At 39.1% G+C, this 10,088-nt stretch overlaps 1 long non-coding RNA gene across 2 annotated transcripts in view; it reads right to left on the minus strand.

Annotated features, from left to right (window-relative positions):
- LOC111553267 overlaps positions 1–7,375 on the minus strand; it is a 128,223-nt gene extending 120,848 nt beyond the window's left edge. For both annotated transcript variants that reach the window (XR_002734878.2, XR_002734877.2), the window contains exon 1: positions 7,102–7,375. This is a non-coding gene — a long non-coding RNA (uncharacterized LOC111553267). The remainder of the gene's footprint in view (positions 1–7,101) is intronic.
- Between the last annotated feature and the right edge of the window lie 2,713 nt (positions 7,376–10,088).

The following is a 10,088-nucleotide window of genomic DNA, read 5'->3' on the forward strand; positions in this document are numbered from 1 at the left end:
GAAGGAAGCCTAGAAAATTTGAAAATATTTGGAAATCAAACCACATGCTCTTGAATAATCAATGGGCCAAAGAAGAAACTAAAAAGAATATTAAAACATTTTGAGACAAACGAAGGTGGAATGCAGCAAAAATAGTAATAATAAAAATGTTCATAGCCTACATTAAAAAAAGACAGAAAGCCAGGCACAGTTGTATGTGCCTGTAGTCCCAGCTACCTGGAGGTTGAAGTGGGAGGATCACTTGTGCCCAGGAGTTTAAGGCTGTAGTGTACTATGTGCCCCTATGAAGAGCCAGTATGCTTCAGCCTGGACAACATAGTAGGATCCCCATGAGACAGACAAATAAATAAATGAGACAAATAATAAATAAATAAATAAATAAGACAGATCTCAAGTCTACCTACCATTGCACCTCAAAAACCTAGAAAAAGAACAAACTAAGCCCAAAGTTAGCAAAAGGAAGGAGATAATAAAGAGCAGAGCAGAAACAAATGAAACAGATACTTACAAAATAGAAACGATTGATAAAACTAAGAGCAAACAAAAGACAAATAAAATTAACAAAACTTTAGCTAGAATAAAAACAGAAAAAGAGAAAACTCAAATTTAGCAAATTATAAATGAAAGAGGCAACAAAACAAAAAATATCACACACATATAAAGAATTATTGGATAATACTATGAAGTATACACTAACAATTGGATAAACTAGAAAAAATGGATACATTTCTACAAATATCCTACCTATGAAGACTGAATCATGAAGAAATACAAAATCTGAATATACAATAATGAATAGATAGATTGAATCAACATATTTAATCTAGTTATTCATATAAACATTAGAATACAGTATAATCCCAACAAAGCCCAGGTTGAATTCTACCAAACATTTAAAGAAGGATTGACACCAATCCTTTTCAAATTCTTCCAAAAAATTGAAGAGGAGGAAATGCTTTTAACTCATCTTAAAAAGCCAGCATTACACTGATATCAAGCCAGAAAGGGCACTACAAAAAAATTAAATTACAGGCCAGTATCCCTGATACTGTTCATGGAATTTTCATGAAAAAATCCTCAAGAAAATACTAGCAAACCAAATTCAACAGCACACTAAAAGAAGCACACACCATGATCAAGTAGGATTTATCTCCAGGGTGCAAGTATGGTTCAATATACACAAATTAAAACATGTGATACACTACATTAACAAAATGAAGAACAAAAACCACATGATCATCTCAACAGAAGCAGAAAACTCGTTTGACAAAATTCAACATCCTTTGATGATAAAACTTCTCAACCAATTAGTTATAGAAGGAATGTACCTCAACATAATAGAGATCAATATATGACAAGCCCACAGCTAACATCATACACAGTGCTGGAAAGTTGAAAGCTTTTCATCTAAGATCAGGAATAAGACAAAGATACTCACTCTTGCCACTTCTATTCAGTATAGTACTAGAAGTCCTAGCCAGGGCAATTAGGCAAGAAAACAAACAAACAAAAACACAAAGGTATACAAATTGGAAAAAAAAAAAAAAAAGGTAAAATTGTCTCTGTTTCTAGGTGACATGATCTTGCAGATAGGAAACCCTAAAGACTCCACAAAAGATCTTTATAACTAATCAGCAAATGCAATAAAGCTTTAGAATATAAAATCAGCACACAAAAATGAGTTGTATTTCTCTTCACTAACAACAAATTACTTGAAAAACCTTAAGAAAACAATCCTAATTATAGTACCATAAAAATACCAAGGAATAAATTTAGCCAAAGAAGTGAAAGATCAGTATACTGAAAACGATAACATATTGATAAAAGAAATTGATGAAGACACAAATAAATGGAAAGATATTCCATGTTAATTAATTAGAATTTTTAATGTTGTTAAAATGCTCATATTACACAAAGCGATCTACAGATTCAATGTAATCCCAATGACATTTTTCACAGAGATAAATTCTAAAATTCATGTGGAATACTGAAAGACTTCAAATAGCCAAAGCAATCCTGAGAAAAATGAACAAAGCTTAAGGTATCACACCGCCAGATTTCAAAATATGCTACAAAGCTATAGTAATCAAAACAGTATGGTACTGGCATAAATATAGACACATAGACTAATGGAACAAAGTAGTCCAGAAATAATTCCACTTATTTTTAGTCAATTAATTCTTGACAGAGTTACCAAGGGCACACAATGGGGAAATGATAGTCTCTTTAAAAATGGCATAGAGAACACTGGATAACCACATGCAGAAGAATGAAATTGAACCATATTTCACCTTATTGAGAAATTGAAACTTATCTCACACCATGTTAAAAAATCAACCCAAAATCAACTAAAGACGTAAACATAAGACCTGAAATTTTTAAATTACTGGAAGAAAACAGGGGAAAGCATTCTTGACATTGATCTGGGCAATGAGGTTTTGGATATGATGCCAAAAACACGGGCAAAAATAGACAAATGGGATTGTATGAGAATAAAAACCTTCTGCACAGAAAAAGATACAATCAACAGAGTGAAGAGATAGCCTACTTAATGGGAGAAAATATTTGCAAGGCATATATTCAAAAAGAGGTTAATATTTGAAACATAAAGAATTCAAACAGCTTGACAGCAAGAAAACAAATAAACTGATTTCAAAACGGGCAAAGGATCAGAATAGATATTTCTCAAAAGACACAGAAACAGCCACCAAGTCGGTGAAACAATGTTCAACATCCCTAATCATCAGGGAAATAAAAACCAAAATCACAATGAGGTATCACCTCACGCTAGTTCAAATAGCTCTTACCAAAAAGAAAAAAGATAGTGTTGGTGAAGATGTAAGGAAAAGGGAACTCTTTTGCACTGTTGGCGAGAATGTTAATTGATACACCCATTATAGAAAACACTATGGAGGTTTCTTTAAAAATGAAAAATAGAACTATCGTATGATCAAGCAATTCCACTTCTGAGTATATTTTCCAAAGGGAAAAAAAAATCAGTATTTCAAACAGATATCTGCACTCCCATGTTCATTGCAACATTGTTCACAATAGCCAAGATACTGAATCAACCTAAGTGCTCATGAACAGATGAATGGATAAGGAAACAGGGATGTATATTTCTAACGGAATTTTATTCAGACCTAAAAAATTTTTTTTAAATTCTGTAATTTGTGGCAGCATGGATTAACCTAGAGGACATTATGCTAAGTGAAATAAGCCAGACCCAAAAAGACAAGTACTACATGATCTCACTTATATATGGAATCTAAAAAAGTAGAACCCATAGAGCAGAGAGGGAAATGAAGAGATGTTGGTCAAAGTGTATGAAGTTTTATTTATAAAGGATGAATAAGTTCTGGAGACCTAATAGTGCAGCATGGTGACTATAATTAATAACATCAAATTATAGACTTCAAATTTTCTAAGAGAGTAGATCATAAGTGTTCTAACCACACTACAAAAGGTAGCTCCGTGAGGTGATGGTTATGTCAATTAACTTGATAGTGGTAATCATTTTACAATGTGTACATATATCAAAACTTCACATTGTACACATTAGTTATATACAGTTTACTTTTGTCAATCATACCTCAGTAAAGATGAGAGGGAAATAAGTAGTTGTGTATGTATTAAATGTAGCTCCTTGCACTTTGGGAGCTTCTCACACTTGAGGTCAGGAGTTTGAGACCAGCTTGGGCAACATGGTAAAACCCCGTATCTACTAAAAATACAAAAATTAGCTGGGCATGGTGGCATGTGCCTGTAATCCCAGCTACTGGGAAGACTGAGGGAGGAGTAACGCTTGAACCCGGGAGGCAGAGCTTGCACTCAGCTGTGATCATGTCACCGCCCTCCAGCCTGGGCAACAGAGTGAGACTCAGTCTCAAAAAAAAAAAAAAAAGCAACTTCCCTTTCACTTTCCCTTCAACCTGCTTCACATACAGGGTGGCAAATGTTCTCATATGAATTATCAATTTGCCACAGAGCTTGCTGGACTGAACAAAGGAGGACAAATGTGGGAATAAAGACAAAGACAAAAGAGTATATTTGGAAGAAGGGGTCAGGAGGCTCTGTGCTTCTAGTGAACAAGAGCCCTGAGCTTCGATAGCCCTTCATATTTATTGAGTAAAGGAGATAGGGAGAAAGGGGTGGTTGTGGTCAGCTGCTTGACTCAGTGCAGGCCTGCACGATTGCATTCTTTGAACAGTCGTCTCCAGGTATTCCAGTAGATAACCTCAAGGAGCATGATGCCAGGGAATGACTGCCCTCAGCAAATCTTCTGGAGGCAGGTGCAGTCATGAGTTTGCCCACATTCTGCATTCATGATAAACAGTTTGCTGTTTGATCATATAGCCTCCAGTGGAATGCTGAGTTTGGTCACGTCCCACAGGCCTTCAGCTCCCTATATCAATTCATTTGTTTTGTGTAGTTATAAAGCCTTATTGTGTCCAACTGAGTCCTTTACATGCATACTACTGCTATATTTGCCCAACATTATACTGTGAATGTTGAAGTTTGAATTCTCTGGGAAACATATACTGAGGAAGTTTATTGAAAAGGGCTCTTGGGCTCAAGAGCTGAGGAGGAGGAAGGAATTAGAACTGGACAGAGTGGGTAGATGAACTGCACTGTAGTCACACAGAGGCTCCAGATGATCCTGCTGGGAGCTCCAGGGCTGGGATAGCCCTTCAGCTTAACCTCAAGTTGAGTCAAGGATTCAAGCCTTTATATTCTGTCTTGGGCCAGTCATTAGACTCAGGCTAACTGGGAAGCAGGTAAGGTATAACTTTAGGCCAGGCTATTCTCTCCAGCTTCCTGGAGAGGGACTCAGTTGAGAGCATTGAACCACCAACCTCTCAGTAACTGAGGGAATGAGTGTTGTGTGCTGGTTTAGGACAGAGGTAATATTCAAATATTTAATATTCAGTAATAACACATCAAATGAGGTCCCTGATAAATGGACCCCAGATGTTGGGAACTTTTTGGACACCAGCCCTCACTTAGGGCATTTCCTTTCCTGGAAAGGGGACATAGGCACTGCCCACTGAGCCCTGTGGACTTATTAGTTCATTTTCAAAAAACAGATTACAAACCTTGACAGAAGTTTGATAAGCTAAATGACCACAAAGAAGATATTTTCAGTCCAATCAAAATAAAAGTATAAACAGAGAAAACACTTCAGTTCTGCATGACGTTCTTCTAAAACAACCAACTCTGAAGGCCATTCACTTAGAAGAGTAAATATAAAAAGTCATTATCTAAATGAAAGCAGATGTGTGCCATTTTACAATGACACTCTCCATTTTTCATAGGGTATTAGTTACCCTTTCAAAACAAGAAATCAAACATTTGATCCATGGGGAAATTTACAGACTGTGACTTTTTTACCCTGAGTTTCAGGTCTAGCTGAAACAGTGAAGAGGTATTTTGAACCAACTACTGTTTATTTTCTTTGAGTTCTCCAATGGTGAAGGGTTTTGTTCTCTATGCTATTAAGAACCAGGTTAGCTGATAGGCACTGCAGCTACAAGGACTAACAGGGCCCCTATTTTAAAAAATATTGCAAAATAAGAGGATGTGGATATTAAAGAGCCACTGGCTTTTATTATTTGTAATTTAGAAATTGTAGTAGGTGCATCTTTTGTGGAGAAATATCTATAGAGTAATATTTATCAAGTAATGAATATTAGAATACAGATTTTTTAAATACCCTATTTACATTTTTCAATTTTCAGAACTAATGTATTACTTTTGGTCACACAATCTTGTTTTCACTTGATTTAGAAACATGTTCTAGAATATAATTTTCAAAATCTTAATATAAATCCTGGAAGTCCATTCACTTGTGGACTTCCACTAGTGGGGGCTGTGGGAACATGGAGCAGATGCTCAAATGCACAGGCATGGGCAAACAGCAGTGACAGGAAAGCTACCCAGTGAGCAAAACTTAACTTGAAGACCAGTGTAATATGAAGGAGAACAGATGCTATATAGATCATCTTATTTTTAGTTTTGGTGCCTCCCAAAGAAGATGTGCCTTTGGGCACATCTTGAAGGAAAATATAATGGTGTAGAAGTAACAATAGATTCTACTCTTAACTAAAGAACCATTTAAGGGCCAATATCACAGGACAACTGTAAAATGCATTGTATAAGAGTGACAATCTCTTAACACCCTTCCCTCGTTTCCATCTCTATTATGTTATCTTGGGTGTACAAATCCCAGAATAATAAAGGGCCATCAACTGCCTCCTTCATTACTTTTGCAATGACTTGATTAATATATGCTATATGCCATAGTTTATGTGACTCATAAACTATTAGAAAACCAGAGCAGTCATAGAAAAAGCCTAAGTTTGTGGCTCTACCATATATATATTCCATGTAATCTTGAACAAGTCACCTGATCTCTCTTCTGTCAAATGAAGATAACACCGTGGATCATGATAGTTGTGAACACCATGGATAATATTTGAAAAATGCTTGATACAGCTTTAGCTCTTAATAAAAGGCAATTATTGAGGAGTTATAGAAGAGTCCCAGAGTACGGGCTAGCCTCAAATATCTTGCTGATCCAATAAATGAATGCTGACCCTGGGAGGTCATGTAGTACAGGGGAAGTGATGAAGTTGGATTTTACAAGAATGCTTTTGGCCAAGGCACTCCAACCAAGCAGAAAGCTTTCTGTTAAATATATCTGTTCCCTGCCTGATATCTTCCTCCCTCTAATTGTTAGGTAACTTGGTTGCCCCTTCCTAAAGTCTCTGCCCCATCTCTGCTTCCAGGGACAATTTTTTTTCATTGTCAGTGGGAAGTAAAGAAGCTCCGTGTCCACACTGCAGTAAATTTGCCTCAAGAACAAATTATTTCTGATGTAGTCCTAAATTGGAGCTATAGTTTTAGAGACTGGGATCCTTCCTTTAACCCAAATACTTACCAAATGGCCATTATTCCCCATCTTAATTAACCCTATAGGCCCCCCAGTTTAAAGTAGCCATCCAGTCATTGTTGCATTATTCTCAGACACCAAACCCCTGACATTGACCCAAGTCCTAGGCAGAGACCCTGGCACATCAGCTATGAATGTGTGCCACTTACATCTCACATCAGAAAAGAACTTGTTGCTTATCTGTAGAGCATGCAGAGTGCCTCCAGCTGCAGTGTCTCTAGGATCTGGCCTCAGCTGAAGAGATTCAAACCACAATGTAGGCCTGGTGAAGTCCAGACGATCCAATAGGGATCTTCAGAGCAAAGATTGTTCATTACAGAAGACTTAGGCTGAGCAGAAGTGGTCAGGCCCTATGGCCCCATGGTGCTTAGTTATCAGAACAGCTCCTCAGGCAGAGTTTGACTTGGCTTCTCAGTGCCTGCTCTCCAGAGGACCCAACTGACGTACTCACCCACTTACCACTTCTTCCCTCTAGCTGCTAGCCCTAGTTACTGCCTCTCTCTGGGCAGGGGCTGATGCTCATTGGTTCAGGCTAGTGGAAAGCAACTATACTATAGCATTTTCTGGGTACATATCAGCTACACATAAAGTAGAAGCACTTTCTCATCCTAAAAGTCTGAACTAAAAGTTCTGATCCTAAAAGTCTGACCCCAAAGATGCCTTTCTGGGGTCTCTACACACTTTTCTTTTTTCAGAGAAAGACTTTTTCATAATAGCATCAACAATAATAGCATTTATCTGTATGCAGGACATTATAACTTTCAACATTATTTCATAAGCAATAGAATCACTATACTTTCAATCTAAGCAAATTCAATTATGCACATTGAGAAGAAAAAGTGAGAGAGAACAACTTAAACAACCTGGTGATTCTGCCTGCCATTCCACAAAATAAACCTTTCCTATGAGTATCTAATGCAGTCAAGCCTGAAAGAGTAACTACATGTTCCAGAAACCTTCAGAAAAATGCATGAATAATTTTAGGAGTTTTCTGACTAATGACAAAGAAGTTGAAGACTTTGCCTAGTTTTTCAGGTGAGTGGGTGGCATTGAAGGAATAAACTGAAGAATTAATACAAACTCCAGGAGGGATCCACGATGGCCAATTAAAAGCAGCTGCGGTCAGCAGCACTCACAGAGAGGAGTAAAAACAGGTGGGTGAATTCAGCACCTTCAACTGAAACATCCACGTTCTCGCACTGGGACTGACTAGGCGAACAGCTCCACCCATAGAGAACGAATAAAAGCATACAAGGGCGACAGGCCACCCAGGAGTGGCAAGGAGCTAAAGGAATTCCCACCCAGCCAAAGGAAGCAGTGAGTGATTATGCAACACTGCCCAGAAAACCACACTTCTCCCATGGATCTTTGGAACCCACGGATGAGGAGATTCCCTGAGCCCACACCATCAGGGCCTTAGGTCCGATACACAGAGCTGTGTGGAGTCTTGGCAGAGCAGCCACTCAGGCACACACAGAGACCCAAGAGTTTTATATACTGAAGCCCCAGGGTCCCTGGCAAGGTGGGAAATCCGTCTGTACATATCCCTAGAAAGGGAGCTGAATCCAGGGAGCTAGGCAGAGAAGTTCTGTGGGCCTCACTTCTACACACTTCACAAGTTAAGACCCATTGGCTTGAAATCCCAGCCAGCCAACAGCAGTGGGCTGGAGTCTGCCTGAGACTGTCTGAGTTCGGCAAGGTAGGGAGATGGCCACCGTCTCTCTGGCTTGTAGACTCAGTTGTTCCAGCTTGCCAGCCGTGGAGAATACAGAAGATCCTGACAAGGAAGGGTCCCCCACAATTTCCAAATCGTGGCCAGACTGATTTAAGCAGGACCCTGATCCATTTCTCCTCACTGGGAGGGACCTCCCTGCAGGGGCTTTGACCACTCCAGCCCAGGTTCTATGGAGAGCTTTGATCTCTCCTCGGATGGACCTCCCAAGGGGAGGGGCAACTGCCATCTCTGCAGTCCAGTCTACTCAGCTGCTCCAAACTGCTGACTTTGGAGAATGCAGGCAGATGGATAAGGAAGGGTCCCCCCTAAATACAGCACACCTTCTCTACCAAAAAGCAGTCAGACTTCTTCTTTGGGTGCGTCCCTGATCCCATTCCTCTAGACAGGGTGAGACCTTCCATGGGGGTCTCTAGCCACCTCCTACACGTATGTGCAGGCTCACAACAGGTCAGTAGCCCCCTGGGATGCAGCTTCCAGAGGAAGGAGCTGGCTGCCATTTTTTCTGTTTTGCTGCCATTACTAGTGATACCTCCAGGTACCAGAGAACCTGAGGCAACTGGGGTCTGGAGCAGACCTCCAGCCGATGGCAGAAGCCCTGCAGTAGAGTGGCCTGATGGTTAAAAGAAAAAAAAAAGGAAACAACAATAACGTCAACAAAAAAGACCCCAAAAAACCTCATTAAAAGGTCAGCATCCTCAAAAAATCAAAGGTAGATAAGCCCACAAAGATGAGAAAGAATTAATGTAAAAATGCTGAAAACTCAAAAAGCCACAGTCCCTCCTCTCCTCCAAATGACTGCAACACCTCTCCAGCAAGGACACAGAACTGGGCTGAGACTGAGATGGCTGAACTGACAGAAATAGGCTTCAGAAGATGGGGAATAATGAACTTTGCTGAGCTAAAGGAGCATGTTGTAATGCAATACAAAGAAGCTAAGAATCATGATAAAATAATACCGCAGCTGATAGCTAGAATAGCCAGTAAGGAAACATTATCAACCTCATAGAGATGAGAAACACAACATGAGAACTTCACAATGCAGTCATAAGTATCAATAGCAGAATAGACCAAGTGCAGGAAAGAATATGAGCTTGAAGACTGTCTTTCTGAAATAAGACAGGCAGACAACAATAGAGAAAAAATAATGAAAAAATCCTCCAAGAAATATGGGATTACATAAAAAGACTGAACCTACCACTGATTACGGTACATGAAAAAGACAGAGAGAATGGAACCAAGTTGGAAAACATACCTCAGGATATCATCCAGAAAACCTTCCACAACCTGGCAAGACAGGTCAACATTCAAATTCAGGAAATGCAGAGAACCCTAGTAAAATACTTCACAAGAAGATCAACCAAAAGATGTATAATCATCAGATTCTCCATGGTCGAGATAAAA

This window comes from Piliocolobus tephrosceles, chromosome 3 (assembly GCF_002776525.5).
Source record: "Piliocolobus tephrosceles isolate RC106 chromosome 3, ASM277652v3, whole genome shotgun sequence".
Taxonomy (NCBI): Eukaryota; Metazoa; Chordata; class Mammalia; order Primates; family Cercopithecidae; genus Piliocolobus; species Piliocolobus tephrosceles.